The 18,799-nt window shown below is 41.2% G+C and overlaps 1 long non-coding RNA gene across 1 annotated transcript in view; it reads left to right on the plus strand.

The window, feature by feature from the left end:
• The first annotated feature begins 8,010 nt into the window (after window positions 1-8,010).
• The window catches only part of LOC138751569 (uncharacterized), a 40,058-nt gene continuing 29,269 nt past the window's right edge, over window positions 8,011-18,799 (plus strand). Inside the window, exon 1 of the long non-coding RNA XR_011350054.1 lies at window positions 8,011-9,291. This is a non-coding gene — a long non-coding RNA (uncharacterized lncRNA). The remainder of the gene's footprint in view (window positions 9,292-18,799) is intronic.

Consider the following 18,799-nt stretch of genomic DNA (forward strand, 5'->3'; position numbering starts at 1 on the left):
AGTTGGACCCGAGGATAATGGAACAAGCAGTTCTTCACATGGTTTCCTTGAAGCTGCCAACTTTCCGGGCGTCGCAGCCACACGTGCAGTTTGAACAGACCGAGGCCCAGTTCCACCTTCGACAGATCAACACCAACAACACATGTTACTACTAAGTGGTGAGCTCGCTTGAACAGGACACAACACTAAGGGTCATTGATTTCCTATGGCAGCCTCCAGAGTAAGACTAATACGATGCCCTCAAGGAGCTATTAACCCGCACCTTCAGGCTGTCATGGCACGAGGACGCCACCCAATCGCTGCATTTGGATGGTTTGGCGGACAGGGCCTGATCCACCATCATGAGCGAAATGCTCACCCTTGCTGAGGGACACAGGCCTTGCCTGCTCTTTGAGTAGATTTTCCTGGAGCAGCAGCCCAAAGATATCTGACTCTTGCTCACTGTCAAGGACTTCAGCGACCCTAGGAAAGTCAGCCCAGGTAAATGTGCTCTGGAGAATGAAGAAAGAAAACAGAGCCTCGGTGGACCAGGATGCTAGGCCCCACACACAGCTGACAGCAAGGCCACAGCAAACGGAGAGGCAGGTGGACTCCCTGACCCAACAATATTGCTATTATCACTAGCAATGGGGTGCAGGGATGCCGCCCACACTGCGCATTTCAGGGAAGTGCCATGGCCAACTGTTGATGGCTGCAGCGGTTGGCCAACATGAGAGCCTCCTGAATGTGTGGGAATCTCTGTCAGGAAGGCAGCTCCTCATGGATACCATCACCAAAATGAGTGTCCTCCTTCCTTGGCCTATGACACACAGAATGGGAAATCAGGCCTGGCACTGAGGGCAGTGAACAGCATCACCATACGAACATTCGGCACCTGCACTTTCCCCCTCCATTTTAGCAGCAACTGGTTCACATGGACATTCACAATTGCGGTGGTGGCTCACTACTACTGGGAGCAGACTTCCTGCTCAGTCTCGCCAAGGGGGAGTTTTAAAAAATGGAAAACCTGGTGATAGTGCGGCATTCTGACAGCCCCTGGGCCTCCCCCCTACATGTGGTACCGAAGGCAGCAGGAGCGTGGAGACCATGTGGTGACTATCATGGCCTCAATGAGGCCACTGCACCCGACAGGTACCCTGTGCCTCATATCCAAGACTTTACCACTAACTTGCAAGGGGCATGGGTGTTTTCAAAAGTCAATCTCAGGATCCTAGTCCATCCTGATGACATCCCCATCATTACCCCTTTTGGACTATGAATTCCTGAGAATGCCCTTTGGACTTAAGAACTCAGCCCAGACTTTTGAGAGGCTGATGGATGCAGTGGGTCAGGATCTCCCATTTGCATTCATCTATTTGGATGATATTCTCATCTCAGGCTGTAACAACACAGGGCATGCAGCCCACCTGAGGCAACTGCGTGTCTGGCTTCAGGAATTCTGGATAACTATAAACCGTGCTAAGTGCCACTTCGGGTTGGAAACGATCAACAGGCATGGAGCAAGACCCCTGCCCAAGAAGGTAGAGGCCATTCGGCATTTTGCTGATCCCTGCACAGTGAAGGATGGGATTGCAAGAATTCACCAGTATAATTTAACTTTTATCACCGATTCATACCAGCAGCGGCTCACATCATGCACCCCCTTTTAACGCTCATGGCAGGGAAGGGTAAGGACTTTACCTGGACAATGAGGCCTTGGAGGCATTCTAGAAGGCCAAAGATGCTCTGGGCAATGCCACCCTTCTGGTACACCCCAGGCCAGTGGCGTCAACCCCCCACCCCCACAGTAGACACCTCCAGCACAGCATTAGGGGGCATACTGGAACAATTCATCAAAGGGCAATGGCAGCCCAGCTACGCAAACTCAACTAAAGTGTCTTTACCAGAGCTATGGGTGTTGTACTTGGCAGTCAGGCACTTCCAGTATTTTCTAGAAGGCAGGCAATTCAAGGTCTTCACTGACCATAAGCCATTGACCTTTGCCTTCCACAAAGTGTCTGACCCGTGGTCATCCAGGCAACAGCGACACCTCTCATATGTGTCTGAATTCACCACAGATATCCAACACATAGCAGGGAAGACCAACATGGTGGCCAACGCACTGTCCCGCCCTGCGATCAAGTCTGTCCTGGCCCTGTCCCTGTCCCAGGGAATATACTATTCTGCCCTAGCCAAGGCACAGCAGAAGGACTCTGAGATCATGGCAGACAGAACAGCAGTTTCCAGCCTCAGGCTGATGGATGTCGCCATCAGTCCTCTGCAATATCTCCACTGACAAACTCCACCCATCGTCCCAGCAATGTGTAGGTGGCACAACCTGGCACCCAGCCTTCAGGACTTGTGTTAAAATGGTGGCCATTAGGTTCAGCCTCAGTGGGCCAAGACCTGCACATTCTACCAGACATCCAAAGGGCAGATCGTCAAGGCACCCCTCCCCCCCAGACTTTCAAGCCATCACAACGTTGGTTCATCCACATCCATATTTACATTGTAGGGCTGTTGCCAGTCTCCTGTGGAGTGAGGTATATCCTCTCCATGATTTACCACTCCATGAGGTGGCCAGAGGCGGTCTCGCTGGCCAATACAACCACTGAGACCTGCGCCAGGTCACTGATTAATACCTGGGTGTTGAGGTTCAGAGTCCAAGAGTGTAAGATCGCTGATAGAGGTACACAGTTCATTTTGGGGCTCTGGGCAGTGCTGGCCAACTTGCTGGAAACCCAACTCTACCATATCATGACTTTAATCCTCAGGCCAATGAGTTGGTGAAACAGTTCCACAGGCACCTAAAGGCGGCCTTGATAGCTCGACTGAAAGGGCCAAACTGGATGGACGTTACCCTGGGTCCTCCTGGGGATCTGCCCTGTGCCAAAAGAGGACTTCAGTGCCTCCAAAGCCGAGATGGTATACGGTGCACTGTTAGTAATACCATCAGAGTTCTGAGGCACTGCCAAGGATCCAGAGGACTCCAGGGCCTCATTGACTAAACTGAGAGAAGAACTGGGCATTCTAGCATCTCCACTACCTCCGCCATACGTCCAGGCCTAGACCTACATCCCTGAAGTCTCAGACACCTATGAGTACTTTTTCATTTGGGGGGGCACATCGAACATCTTTGTAACAGCTGTATGAGGGGCTGTATAAAGTCATTAGGCAAAACAGGTCGACGTGTGTGCTGGACATTGGCAGTAATGAAGGACTTTCATGTTCGACCAGCACATCTGGACATTAGCCAACCGATCACCCTGCAGCCCCTGTAGGCACTGAAAGCAGTGAACAGTGCTCTGATCGCTGTTTCTGGTGGAGATGGGGTCAAGTAGCAGCCCGCTAACCAGGACGCAAACTCAATGACCGCATAGACCCCATAGGGGCCAATGGCCTTCGTCCCAGGTGACCACCTGCACGATGGGAAACAGCGAGCAACGGCAGAAACATCACACAGTTGTAGATTGGCACTGCCATGATGTCACTCCCGACGTCAGCAGCGAGGAGAGAATATAAGCAGAGCTGTCAGTGCAATAAACCAGTCTTCAACTTCAACTCTTCGTGTGTGTGTCTTCTTTCCACACTTGTTGGTAGCGCACATGCTACAATGTAACCTATTTTTGTGATTTCTTGTCATATTTTAAGTTTACTTCAAGCAAGTGCAACATGTTATTGAAAACTCATTTTCTGGATTCACACTTTGAATTCTTCCCTGCTGATCTTGGTGCAGTCAGTGGCGAACATGTTGAAAAGTTTCACCAGGACATTGCAACCATGGAAAAGTGGTATCAGGGCAACTGGAATCCATCAATGCTGGCCAACCTATTGTTGGACACTGACACGAGAGGAATCAGATGGTGAAACGAAAATTAGCAGCAAAACATTTTTAGGTCTGTTGAACTCGCACAAAGTGTCAGCATCATTATGCAATTAAACATGCTAAATTCAATAAAAGTTCATGTTTCTCCAACTTCCTACGTGATTCAGCAAATCTGAAATTATCTTTCTCCTCAGCTTGAAGTCATCCATCATATTCCTCAATGTTTTTTTTTCTGGAAGTAAACCTTTTAAACAAAATTTGTTGTCCAGTGTTATCACCCTATTCCTGAATGTCATCTAGAACTTGCTAAATTCAGATAGAGATTGCTTCATTGCTGAGGGGTTGTAATACATTGAAAATAATTCAAACATTAAGGGCGGCATGGTTGGTTTAGTGACACCCTGAAGAAAAAAGATGCAGTTTAAATTGAGGCAGACAAAATATTTTTGTCTACATCTTCACTTAAAGCATGTGTAATATCATTATAAATGACAAGGTAGTATTTGGTAAAGGAATCCACTTCATGAACAAATAAAATATTTTAGCCAGTTGTCACCATTCTTCATTGAATGTTACAGCCCAGAAATCGGTAATTTTGTCCATTAGATTTACGCCTGTGGTTTTCAATACATGCCAATTAATCCTCTCAGTATCTAATTTCATTTTCAAATCATTGATAGATTTTCATGAAATAATTTGTCTATCTGCAATGAAAATAATGACACCTATAAACACACAACTGTTCAGCTGTGATTTCTGACAATAAGGATGGCACATTCTCAAGCTCAAGTCCAAGTTTATTATCATCTGGCTGTACATATACAACCAAATGAAACAGCATTTCTCCTGTTCATTGTGCACACACATGATTACTTTGCATGCATACATACATATATTACATAAATACTGTATATATAAGCATTCAGGAATAAGTTACTCAGTTTCATTTATAAGAGATCCAAGGTTACAGGACACCATTCTTCAATCTCACAGCCTATGGGAAGAAGCTACTTCCCAGCCTGGGAGTCCTGATTTTGATGCTCCTGTACCTTGTTCTTAATGGTAGTCAATCAAACATCCTGTATAATGGATTGTAGGGATCCTCAATAATTCTTGACTTTTTTTTAAGCAGTGCTCCTGGTGAATGTCATCAATAAAGGAAAGGGATACCCCAAGTAACATTTGCTGTTTTTGTAATCCTCTGTATTGATTTCTGGTCCAATGCTTTGCAGCTACTGTACCACACAATATGACGCAGCCAGATAGAATACTATTAATGATGTTCCCATAAAATGTCAAGTTGTGGAGCAGTAGCCTTGCCATCCTCAACTCCTTAGGAATTGTAGATGCTGCTGTGGTCTGTTTATCTGACAAGTTGAAAAATGAAAGTTTCATAATTAGAGTTTCAAATGCCCCCCTCATTTCTCAATGTGGAACCTTACTTTCCATGATAGCAGAAAAATGAAGGCCACAGAAGAAAGGGAGGATAAAGAGTTTTACATTTCATGTTCTCTAAATTTAGAGGCAAACTTGCCTCCAGATAATATGTGATTTTAGAGGCTATATAAGAACATAAAAAGCTGAATGGTGATGATGGTGGTAAAGGAGTGTTGAGAATCCTGCATGAGAGTTCTTTAACAGACTATAGAGCAATATAGCACAGGTACAGGGCCTTTGGCCTATTTGTCTGTGATGAAAATGATGTCCAAATCTATTGAAAACTCTACTACTTGCACCTGATAGCTATAATGTATCTCCATCTGTTTCATATTCATGTGTCAATCTAGAAGCCTCTTAAATGTTATTGTTATGTCTGCTTCCACCACTGCTCCTAGCAGCTGGTTTCAGGCACCTACGAATCTCTGTATAAAATATTTGCCAACATATCTCCCCAAAACTTCCTCCCCTCACCTAAAATGCATGTCTTCTAGTGTGTGTGCTTTTACCCAAGGGTATAGATTCCAACTGTCTACTCTATAAAACTATCTCATGATTTTGTATATCTCTATCAGGTCTCCTATGCTCTAGAGAAAACAATCCAAGTTTGTCGAATTTCTCCCCATAATTTATACCCTCTAAGCCAGATAACATCCTGGTGAACTTCTGTATCATTTCCAAAGTAAGGTGGTGACCAAAATTGCACACAGTATTACAAGTGCGACTTAACCAAAGTTTTAAATAAGATTTGGCCTCCATTCATTTATAAGTCACAGGCCTTTAATTAATCTGCTTATTTGATTAAGGAACAAATGTAAGGCTAACTAAATGCTTCATGAGCAATCTAAAAGCAAAAAAAAAAAAAAAAAAAATTGTAGAGGCTGGAAATCATCAGGTCAGTGAACTTTCTTTGGAAGTGTATGATGAAAGGTCATCATCTGAAACATTAAATCTGTTTTGCTCTCTCCATATATGCTGAGCTAACTGCTAGCTATCTCCAGCTATTTTTGCTATCATTTAAAATGTCTTTCAATTTTACTTTAATCTCCACATGAATTAACAGAAAGGACTTAACTCATCGGAAAGCCAGCATTTTCAACAATGTAGCTCTCTGACAGATCAAAAGCAAAATCGGTTGGTCTATCAAGCCTACCAGTTGGTTTGATATTCTTCTGTACCTCCTCTTTGACCTCTGCCTAAAACACAAAAGTAGGTAGGAAAGTAGGTGTTGAAGAGGACATAAGGTGCCTACAAAGGAATATAACCATATAAACATTTGGAGCACGGAAACAGGCCATGTCGGCCCTTCAAGTCCGTACTAGTTCACTTGAACAACTCCACTAGCTCCTCTGCAAACTCCTGAGGAAGCAGAGGCTTTCTTCATGATGCCATTGGTATGCTGGCTCCAGGAAAGATCCTCCGAGACAGTGACTATAGATAAAAATGAATGAACCAAGATCTGGCAGATGCAGTATAATATGAAAAAATGTGGAATTGTCCTTTAAGCAGGAAAATTAAAAATTGCTGAATCCATGAATGCCTGAGAAATTAGAAGTCTGAGATGCAGAAGGATCTAGCTATTGTGATGCATGTTATGGAAAGTTAAGAAAATATTTTTTTATTACTAAGAAAATAGATACAAAAGAAGGAAGATTTTAGTTCAGTATCATGATACCTCTTCTGGAACATAATGCACAGTAATGGTTCACTTATTTAAAAGAATAACATTTTTGAAGGAGTTCAGAGAAGGCTGATAGCTGGAATGGATGGGTTGTTTTATGAAAATTGACAACAACCTTGCACTCAACATTAGCAAAACTAAGGAACTAATTGTGAACTTCAGGAAGAGAAACCAAGAGAGCACAAACTAGTCCTCATCAAGGGGTCAGCAGTGGAAAGGATAAAGAACTTCAAATTCCTAGGTGTCAAAATCTTTGAAGATTGATCCTGGGGATTTCATGTCATTGCCATCATGCAGAAGACGTCAGCGGTTATACCTGTATTTCATGAGGAATTTGAAGAGATTTGGTATATCACTGAAGACTTGATAGGCCAGCTAGTTTTGCTATTTGATATGTCGGAGAGCTACATTGTTGAAAATGCTGCCTTTTGGATGAAGTTAAAGTGAAGTCGTTTCTGCAAATTTCTGCAGGTGTACAGTGAAGAACATTCTGACTGGTTGTATCATTGTCTGGTATGGAGGTGCCAATGCACAAGACAGTAAAAGGCTATAGAGCAGGGGTCACCAACATGGTGCCCGCAAGCACCAGGTTGCCCGCAGGGACCATATGAGTCGCCCGCGGGTCGCCCCAGCCCCGCAGTCCTCTGCCAGCTGCCCCAGCCCCGCAGTTCCCCGCCGGCCACTCCAACCCCGGCTACTCCAGCCCTGCAGTCCCCCGCCGGCTGCCCCAGCCCCACGGTCCCCCGCCGGCCGCCCCAGCCCCACGGTCCCACGCTGGGGGGCTGTCAGGCAACAAGGAGGGGGCTGTCAAACAGCTGCCCCTGCCCAAATTCAGATGCTGCTCTGTGGCCCCTCTCCCTGCTTCAGATTTTTTAGGTGGCAGAACACCTCCTTCAGCGCTGCCACCTGAACGTCCCTTCGCAGACCCCCGTAGCCTGCTCCGGAGTCACATTCTCCAGGCGATTCCACCTGAAAACGGCTATTGATGTAGATTTGAAAATGAAAATATAAAAAAAATTTTAAAAATAAAAATGTTTAATATATATGAACTCTGATCTAGTCTGGTTCAAAGGTCAGTATTGTGCGCATGACAACCCTCAGCATTTGCTGAATAAGCTAGCGGGCGCTGTGAAAATGACGAGTTAAATGTAGTTTCTACTTCCAAAAACATGGCAGAAAAAGGAAAGAAAACTTATCATTTTCACAGTGAATGGGAGGAAGAGTTTCTTTTTTACTACCGTGAAAGAAAACTGTGTGTGTCTCATTTGCAGGGCGACTGTGGTGACAGCAAAGCGGCACAATGTGGAGAGACACTTCAGTACGTGTCACAAAAGCAACCATGCTAACTACCCACTGGGCAGCACACTGCGGGCAGAAAAAGCCCGCAACTTAAAGGCAGCTTTGGGCAAACAGCAGTCTTTTTTCACGAGGCCTGTGAAAAACTCCTGATAAACAACCGAAGCCTCATTCAGAGCTACACATTTTTTGATAAAGAAGAAGAAGGCATTTTCAGACGGGAAGGTTTTCAAAGAAGCAATGATGATAATTGCAAACACTGTGTTTAAAGACGAGAAGAATGGAGCCGATGTCATATCCACTCTCTCCGATGTCCAACTGGGGGCAAGTACGATGATTAGAAGAGTTTCAGCTATGTCCGGAAACTTGACCGAGCAGCTGGACTGGTGAAGTGCAGGTGGTTTAGCATCCAGTGCGACGAGTCCGTGGACAGCAACAGTACAGTGCAGCTGATGATCTTTATCCAGATGGTGTTTGATGATTTCTTCACAAAAGAAGAACTCCTGACACTTCTGCCCCTAAAGACAATGACAATGGGAGTTGACATCTATAACACGGTGAAGAGGTTTTTCGCGAAGAAAAAGGTATCATTGGAAAAGCTGGTATCGGTGACTACAGTCAGAGCTCCTGCTATGACCGGCCAACATGCAGGTTTCATCGCGCACTGTATAGGTGACACAGACTTCCCAACATTTCTGCATTACCACTGCATCCTTCACCAGTAGGCGATATGTGCAAAAGTGACTGGCTTTGAGCATGTGATGACTCCCGTCGTGAAGATCATAAATGGCATCTGCTCCAAAGCGAAACATCACAGGATATTCAAGGTGCTATTGGAGGAGCTGTCAGCTGAATATGGTGACCTGTTACTACACACAGAAATCCAATGGCTCAGCAGGTGATGAGTTTTGCAACGTTTTTTTGTCATTTTTGGGTGAAATCAAAGAATTCATACAATTCAAAGGTGAAGACGCCTCGCTGCTGGAGGACACTGAGAGGATACTTGACATTGCATTTTTAACGGACATCACTGGGAAACTAAACCTCTTGAACTGTGAGCTGCAAGGCAAAGGTAAGACTATTGCTGACATGATAAGTGCTGTAAATGCATTTAAAGCCAAGATTAAACTTTTCTCAGTGCATTTACAAAAAAAAAGTGCTACACTTTCCCTCTGTGCATTCGGTGCTGAAAGACAATGCTTCTGCATCTGAGACTTTTGACAAAGTTGCAGAAGAGTACTCTCAAGCCATAAACAGACTTGGGCAAGAGTATGAGAACAGATTTTGTGACTTTGATCAGCTTGAGCCATGTGTGTTATTCATTTCCAATCCTTTCGTGCAAGTGGACATTAAATGCATTGCTGAACAACTAAGTGCAACGTTCAACTTGGATGCTGGACAGGTGGAGATTGAAATTATAACATTGCAAAATGACCTCCACCTCAAAGCCTACCAGGTTGCACCAAACTTTTGGCACCTTGTGGACACAGAAAAGTACACAGCAGATATGAAGGTTGCCAGCTTGTTTGGTTCAACCTATCTTTGTGAATCAGCCTTTTCTGACATGAACTTCATCAAGAACAAACACAGAACACGCCTCGCTGATGCACATCTACAAGACTCACTCAGAGTTGCAGTGTCAAGTTACATCCCAGATTACAGTACCCTGGTGAGCAGCTTGCAATGCCAGGCTTCCCACTAACAGACAAAAAAAACAGATACCAGATGTTGTCAGTGGCAACATGGCAGTGCCATAGCAAAATTAAATTCTGTTGGAGTTGATAAGTTTTTATATTAAATTACCCATCTTTTAATGTTTGTTTTACTGACGCTAACAAATTCAAATATTGAAAAATTGTGACAAATGTGTTGTAAAGTGTGACAGATATGATTTTGTTTAAAATGCTGCAGATTTGGTGATTAGTACAAAATGTGATAAGATTTATTTAAAAATCTGAAAGAGTTGATTTTTGTTAAATCTTACATAATTGATAACTTGAACAAACATGGTGCATAGTTCATGATTTGTTAAAAATTGTTAGAATTTCTGGCTAGTAAAAATGGGACATGATGATTTCCTATGAAATGTTGCAAAAGTGATCATTTGAAAATGAAACATTTGCAGAGATTAATAGAAATAAAGTGTTGCATGTTGAAACGTATGTTTCCTACCTTGTTAAGTTATTGTTAATAATTATTGTGAGGAATCATCAATGTGATCAGTGTCTTCACATAGATGAATATAATTAATCATTAATACTAATATATAATTAAAGGTAAACCGTGCAACTTTGTTACTTCAGAAGTGTGTACTAAACTGGTAGCCCTTCGTATTACTCAGTACTCTTAAAGTGGCTCGCAGTTTCAAAAAGGTTGGTCTCCCCTGCTATAGAGTTCTGAACTTGACCAGCGCCATCATGGGTATTAGTCTTCACTCCATTAAGGACATCTTAAAGATGCAGTATCTCATGAAATCAGCTTCTATCATTAAGGACCCTCACCACCTGGGCCATGCCCTCTTCTCACGGCTCAGGAAGGAGGTACAGGAGTCGGAAGATGAACACCCAATGTTACAAAAACAGCTTCTTCCCCTCTGCCATCAGATTTCTGAATGGAGAATGAACCAGAGACCTCACTTAGCACGAAATAAATATTTTAGTAATTTTTGCACTTGTGAAGCTGCTGCAAAACAATGAAAACATGACAATAAATTCTGATTCTAGCTTACATTAACATGAGTTGGACAGTCTTTGTTTGAATCCATTGGAGTTAAGTCTGAGAGGATTTGTTTGAAATATATAGGTTCCTGAGGAGTCTTGATGGGATGGATATGGAGAAGATTTTTTGCCTTTTGAGATAATCTAGAACTCTGTGATCACTTTTTAAAAACAAGGTTTCCAAATTAAATGAAATAAAATAGTTTTCCCTAAAAGGGCAAGTAGCATTTGACGTTTTTTTCCTCAATAGTGACAGAAGCAGAATTGTTTCATAATGACACAAAGGTAGATAGATAGTTGATTAGTAAAAGTATGCAAGGTTATTGCAGCTGGATGGTGATGCAGGGTGGTATGATCTTACTGAATTATGAAGTAGTTTTGAAGAGTTGAAGGACCTACTCCTGTTTCCAAATGTTCATATTTCTCAGATATGTGCCATCACTTTAGAATGCTGCATGCTATTCTCCAATCTCTTTTCCCCTCATTTGGTCCTCTCACCCTTCCTTCAAGCTGCATATTTCTATATGTTGAATAAATGGTGCAGTACTGGAAGAAGATTCACGTAGAAAGGAAAAAAACAAATTACCAACTACCAAAATTATTATTGATGCAAAATCAACTAATCCCCTTCACAATAGATAACCTTTCCTTTAAAGAATGGGAGAGAAAAGGAATTAAAAGGATAGAAAATTGTTTTTTGGGAAATAATTTATTAACATTTGAACAAATGAAGTACAAATATGGAACAATGTTTGCATACCATCAACTGAAAACCTACTTAAAGGACAAATTGGGAAGCAGACTGAGATTACCAGAAGGAAGCAGCTTTGAATATGTGATTACAGAAACAATAATAATAAAAAGATTTATAACAAACATGTATATCAAGCTGCAAGAGAAGGAAAATGATGAAAAAAGCTATAAACCCAAACAAAAGTGGGAAAAAGATTTAAACATAAAGATAAAAAATGAAATATGGGAAAAGTTATGCTCTGGTACTATGAAAAATATAATAAATATGAGGTTACACATGATAATTCTCACATGATAATTGGTTACACAGTCTATATATCATGCCCCAAAAGTTAAAAAAAAAAATGGGATCCAACAGAATTAGACAGATGTTTTCGCTGTAAGAAGGAAACGGGAGCAACAGTACATGCAATTTGGCCATGTGAGAAAGTGAATAAGTTTTTGGAAGATCTAAACCAGGTATTAAATAAAATCACAAAAAGCAACATACCAAAAAACTCAGAGATCTTTCTTCTAAGTAATATAAGAAGTAAAGAATTAGGCCTCAAACTGAATGAAGCGCAAAAAATATTTATTATGATAACCTTAGCTGTAGCAAAAAAATGTATAATGTCAACTTGGAAATCAGAAGAGAGCCTGAGAATACACCAATGGTACATAGAAATGAATAAATGTATTCCATTGGAAAAAATAACATATAATTTAAAAAATAAAGTCACATTATTTGAACAAGTTTGGGAACCATACATGGAACACAACAGAGAGGGCTTGCCTCGGACCTTTACCCCCTAAAATGATAGAGTGAGAAGAAGACAAAATGACTTGATCCAGTGTGTAAAAGTAGATGACACAATTTTCTTGTTTATTTTTATTGTGTGATGACATTGTTTAATGGTTTTATTTTATTGTATATGTTGAACATTTAATGGGTTTGGAAGGGGGTGGGAAGGAGAGAGGGAAGGGAGGGGGGAAAAAAGGAGAGAAATTGCCACTGTGTATATTCAAGAGGGAAATGTTTGTGTGTATTTTGATTGATATGGTTCATAGTGTGAAAAATAAATTTTTTAAAAAGCTGAATATTTCTATTTCCTTCCAGCTGAGCTATCTGCAGATGGCCAGCAGGTGTCTGCAGCTCTCCAGTTTCACATGAGTGAGGCTTGAGAACCAGGAATCACATGCAACTGGAAATGAAATTTTTTCAGGTTCTGTAGTCGTAAGCTGTAATGCGGTCCATGATACCCACTGAAGCCTCAAAGCTATCAGTATAAGAATATTAAAACAGAATACAAAAGCCAAAACAACAAGAGGAAGTAGGATTGATTTAAACATTGTTGATGAAGGAAATAAAACCATGTACTGAGGAGATTAATCTTGGAGAAGTGAAAAAATTGTAAGTAATTCACATTCTAAGTCACAGAAAATTAGCATAAGGCATTCAATTGCCATTCAATTTTTAAAAACTATTAATTTGTGAATAAGGGTGATCTTCCCAGAAATTAGACTTCAGCTTTTGTAATGATTAAACTTGATTTTTTTCTCTCTAAAACCCAATTCATGCTTCGTAAAAAGAAAATAATTAGATCAGCCAAGGTTGCAACTAGATACTTCATTTAGCACAACTCCTGATATTTTGCAACAGAGCAAACAGAAAATGACATCAGCTCTTAATGGCACCTTCCCTCATGGTTGCCAATAGCAGCAAAATTCACCTTGGCTACCATAGACGATGCTACAGTTGAAAGACGATAGCTCCAATGTTCACTCAAAGAGTGGTCTAACTGCCAGAAGAAAGGTGCTGTTTGTAATAGGTAGGAGAGTAGGGTGATTTTGGGGCAGGTGATCTCCTAGGCGACTGTAATAGATGAGAGGTTACTAGGTTAAAAGGTCAGATGCATGTGCATAGGTGGCATGAGCTTGTGGGCTATAGAAGAGCTCTATCTGAAAAATACAATAGCCTGGCAGGAAATAAAGTTATCTCTCCAGTAATAATAATTCCCACACAGTGGAGCATCAAAGAAAGCAATTCTTCTGACATTAAGTTACTCTACTTATACCTGCATGTGAGTAGCTGCACAGAAACTGTATTTTATGCAGAGGTCTAAGTTTTTTTAAGCAAGGCAGTACTCAGCAGGAAATACAGAAATGTTGTAGCAAGCCCATTTTAGTAATTAGAGCAGTGATTCAACTGTGTTACGAACAGTGCAGGTAGATTTCCAAGGCAGAATGTGAGGGATTTTAGTGAATCATCAGAATTCTCCCATCTGATGATTGATGCACTATGTAGGTGCTAAAGTTTGGAGTTGTGAAGAGGGTCACTTAGGCTTATAATTTTGTCACTCTTTCAGGAAAGAATATCTAAAGGAGTTCCTGATAGCCCATGTGGACCAAGCATCCTTCTCTTAGGTAGACAATGAAGCAATGGATACTGAATAATACATGCAATTATAATAGCCTACTTCCTTCTCTGAGATGTCTTCATTCTTACAGCATCATAGCTTTCCCTCTACCATAGTGGAGGGAAACGACTTCACCTTATCTCAATTGTTTCTAGAATCCCTGCTCACAACCCCTCTCAACCTGGACAAAGGGTTCCCCTAATCCTTGCCTTCCATCATCAACTTCTGCTTTCAACAGTTTATCCTTTTCATTTTCCATGGCCTTTAATGAGATCCCATCACCAGACTCATCTTAACCTTCCCTCTCAGTCTTCAGAATACATCTGTTGGTTTCCTCCCGGGATACCTTCTTTGGTTTAGAATACAATTTTTTTCTTTTTTCATAGCTGTGAAACTAATGGAAGCAATTATCTCTTCATCGTCAATGTTCTTTAGGAAGATGGACCAATGTCACTGAAAGCAAAGCCTTCTAGCTATTCCACTGCTGGAAGAGACATTTTGGCTGCATGGAAACAGTTGGAACATACATGACTTCTCAGGAGTTGCTGTGATCATATTCTCTACATATTATCTTAATTTATGCACATTACGTCTCTCTATTTTTTGTATTATTTTCTCTTCTTAATTTAAGTATGCTGTTGTAATGTGTATATGTACATTGTACAATGCATGACAAAAAACTCATTATCATTCCCAAGGAAAGGAATTCATGTATTAGTGCCATCTGTGGTATCTCATTGGAGATTATCCCCATTACATATATTCAAAGTATTCTTTTAAGGATCTATGAAATCTGTTTCTCCAGACTCTTCTTCTGATGAGCCACTCCAGCGGATCCATATTTCTACATGTCTGACTCAAATATTGCAAAGGATTAATCTGGCCTCATTGCCACAGAATGATCTATTCATTTGGATCTTGGCCCACCTGATGCGACTTGTGTGAAAGTTTCTATGGAAAAATCATTTTTGACCACAAGTCAAGAAGGCAGTGTTCTTCACAGGATGTCTTGGAGGCTATGTGGGAGAAAGAGACAGTGATTCCTATGGGGTAGCTCTTTGGGAAGACTGTCAAATCAATGTGGCAGAATGTCATCACCAGAATTCTCAAATATGCATCAAGACCTTGATTGACTGATGGTGAGAAACAACCTCGACAAATCCTTCATGCAAATTTGGGATCTCAACCTCATTCCCTTGCAGAGGCTGTGGTGCAGATGCAATAGTCATCCACTTCTTTATGAACTGTGTGTCTGGAAAGGGAAAAAGGTTCATTCTGAGCAGGAGTCCTATGGCCTGTTCTTAGGGATGAATACTGCTGCTAGAAAATGCAATTTGATCTGCTTAAAACATGCCCAGTCTTCCAATGTAAGATGTTGACCATCAAATGATGCTAACTAGCTCACACTGTAGTGCAGGAGCAGGTGTTGAAGGACTCAATGAAGCTCAGTGCAGCCTCTGCAAAGGGTTTATGGAAAAGACCACACCTAGGGTCATACTACCACTGTATGTTGAGAGGCTGGGCCTGATGTAACAGCCTCTCAAACATTTCAATGATGCAATGTTTGAGAAAGAAACATTGGTGATGTTGATATATTAGAAGCGAATGTGTTGAATTGCTTTGTTCAGTGAATGAAGAAAATGACATGATCCCATTCCATTTAATATTAATATTATGAATAGAATATATTTTGTGGGGAAAAAACCTTGAAGCTAACTGTTATGCATATTTAGTCTATCCTGTTGTTCTGCGCTTGTGTGCCAAGTATTATGCAGTGTAAGGAAGGGTGCTGTAGTAGTACAGCAATTAGTGCTGTGCCTCACAACACAGCAAATCAGATTCAATCCTGTCCTCAAGTTCCATCTGTATGAAGTTTATGCATTTTTCCTTTGTCCGTGTGTGTTTACCCTAGAGGGTGTGATTTCCTATCATATCCCATAAGTGTGCTAGTTAATATATTAAATATGGTAAATACCCTATAGTGCAAGTAAGTGGCAAAAAGAATCCAAGGGGAATGGATGGATATGTCAGAAGGAATTTGTTTCAGGGCGTATTAAGAAGATGGAACGAAGTTTTCAGCTGGAAATTGGCATTGAGCCAAATGATTGAATGGCCTCCTTCTAACTTGCAGAAAGAAGTTATGGTGAATTGGGATATAATTGACTCTGTGGTTCCTATCACTGTATTGTGCTAACTAACTACAAATGGTATTATTTTGTGACACAGAATCAGACACCTTTGGCCCTTCTAGTCTGTGCCGAAACATTTTGTTTTCCCTAGTGCCTCAGACCCACACCCAGTGCAGGGCCCTCCATATGTATCCCATCCATTTACCTGTCCAAATTCTTCTAAATGTTAAAATTGAGCCTGCATTCACCACTTCAGCCAGCAGCTCATTCTACACTCCCACCACTCTGTGTGAAAAAATTCTGCCCCCATGTTCCCCCAAAACTTTTCCCCTTTCACTATTAATCCATAACCTCTCATTTGTATCTCACCTACCCTCAGTGGAAAAAGTTTATCTACATTTACTCTGACTATCCCCCTCATAATTTTAAATGCCTCTATCAAATCTCCCCTCATTCTTCTATGCTCCAAGGGATAAAGCTTTAACCAGTTTAACCTTTACCTTTAACTCAGTTCTTGAAGTTTGGGCAACATCCTAGTAAATCTTCTCTGCACTCTTTCTATCTCATTAATATCTTTCCCGTAGTTTGGTGACTGGATACCTAACTCTAAATTTGCATATAATACTCCAAATTTGGCCTCACCAACGTCTTATACAACTTTACCATAACATCCCCACTCCTATACTCAATATTTTGATTTATGAAGGCCAATATGCCTGAAACTCTCTTTAAAACCTATCCACCTGTGATGCCACTTTCAGGGAATTATGTATCTGTATTCCCAGATCCTTCTGCTCTATAGCTCTCCTTAGTGCCATACCATTTACCGTGTATGTCCTTTTTTGGTTTGTCCTTCCAAAATGCAACACCTCACACTTATCTTCATTAAATTCCATCTGCCATTTTTCATCCCATTTTTCCAGCTAGTTCGAAGCCCTCTGCAAGCTTTGAAACCTTCCTCACTGTCCACTACACCTTCATCTTGGTGTCGTCTGCAAACTTGCTGATCCAATTTGCCACATTATCATCCAGGTCATTAATATAGATGACAAACAACAATGGTATCAACACTGATCCCTGAGGCACACCACTAGTCACAGCCCTCCAGTTTAAGAAGCAATCATCCACCACTACTTTGTGTCTTCTCCTGTCCAGCCATTGTTGAATCTAGTTCACTACTTCACCATAAATATCTAGCATCTGAAGGTTCCTGACTAACCTCCCATGCGGGACCTTGTCAAAGGCCTTAGTAAAGTCCATGTAAACAACATCCACAGCTTTTCCTTCATCAACTTTCCAACTAACCTACTCAAAAAACTCTATCAGATTGGTTAAACATGACCTATTATGCATAAAGCCATGTCAACTATTCCTAATCAGACCCTGGCTACCATAATAATTGTATATCTGATCTCTTGGAACACCTTCCAATAATTTACCAACTACTGATGTCAGGCTCACCAGCCCATAATTTCCAGGGTTACTTTTGGAGGCTTTTTTAAAACAACAGAACAACATGAGGTACTCTCCAATCCTCTGGCACCATACCCATGGCTAAGGATATTTTAAATATTTCTGCCAGAGCCCCTGCAGTTTCTACACTAGCCTCCATCAAGGTTGGAGGGAATATTTTGTCAGATCATGGGGATTTATGTACCCTTATTTGCTTTAAGGCAGCAAGCACTTCCTCCTCTTTAATCTGTATTGCTTCCATGACCTCACTGTTTGGTTTCCTTACTTCGCATATGCCTATTTCCTGAGTGAATACTGATGAAAAAAAAACACATTTAAGATCTCCCTCATCTTTTGACTCCATCCATAGCTGACCACTCTAATCTTCAAATAAACCAATTTTGTTCTTTACTCTTAATATACCTGTAGAATCCTTAGGATTTTCCTTCACATTGTCTGCCAAAGCAACTTCATGTCTTCTTTCAGCCTTCCTGATTTTTTACTTGAGTTTTTTCTTGCATTTTTTATATTCCTCAAGTATCTCATTTTCTCCATCTTGTCTGTACTAGATTCCCAATATCCATCAAAAACCAAGGTTTCCTATGCCTGCTAACCTTGCCTTTTATCCTTACAGGAAATTACAAACTCTGTACTCTCAAAATTTCACCTTTGAAGGTCCTCCACTTACCTCGCACATCTTTGCCCAAAAACAACTTATCCCAATCCACACAATCTAGATCTTTTCTCATTTCCTCAAAATTGGCCTTTCTCCAATTTAAAATCTAAACCTGAGGCCCAGATCTATCCTTCTCCATAATTAATGTGAAATTAATGGCATTATGATCACAGGTCCCAAAATGTTCCTCTACACATACTTTTGTCACCAGTCCTGTCTTCTTTCCTAATATGAGATCCAGTATTACATCCTCTCCAGTTGGTACCTCTATATATTGATTTAGAAAGTTTTCTTAAACATATTTGACAAACTCCAAGCAATCCAGCCCTTTTACAGTATGGGAATTCCAGTCAATATGTGGAAAATTAAAATCCCCTATTATCACAACCTTATGTTTCCTGCAGCTGTCAGCTATCTCTCTACAGATTTGTTCCTCCAAAGTATTAGACCTCAATTT

The sequence above is a fragment of the Narcine bancroftii genome, chromosome 1, assembly GCF_036971445.1.
Source record: "Narcine bancroftii isolate sNarBan1 chromosome 1, sNarBan1.hap1, whole genome shotgun sequence".
Lineage (NCBI taxonomy): Eukaryota > Metazoa > Chordata > Chondrichthyes > Torpediniformes > Narcinidae > Narcine > Narcine bancroftii.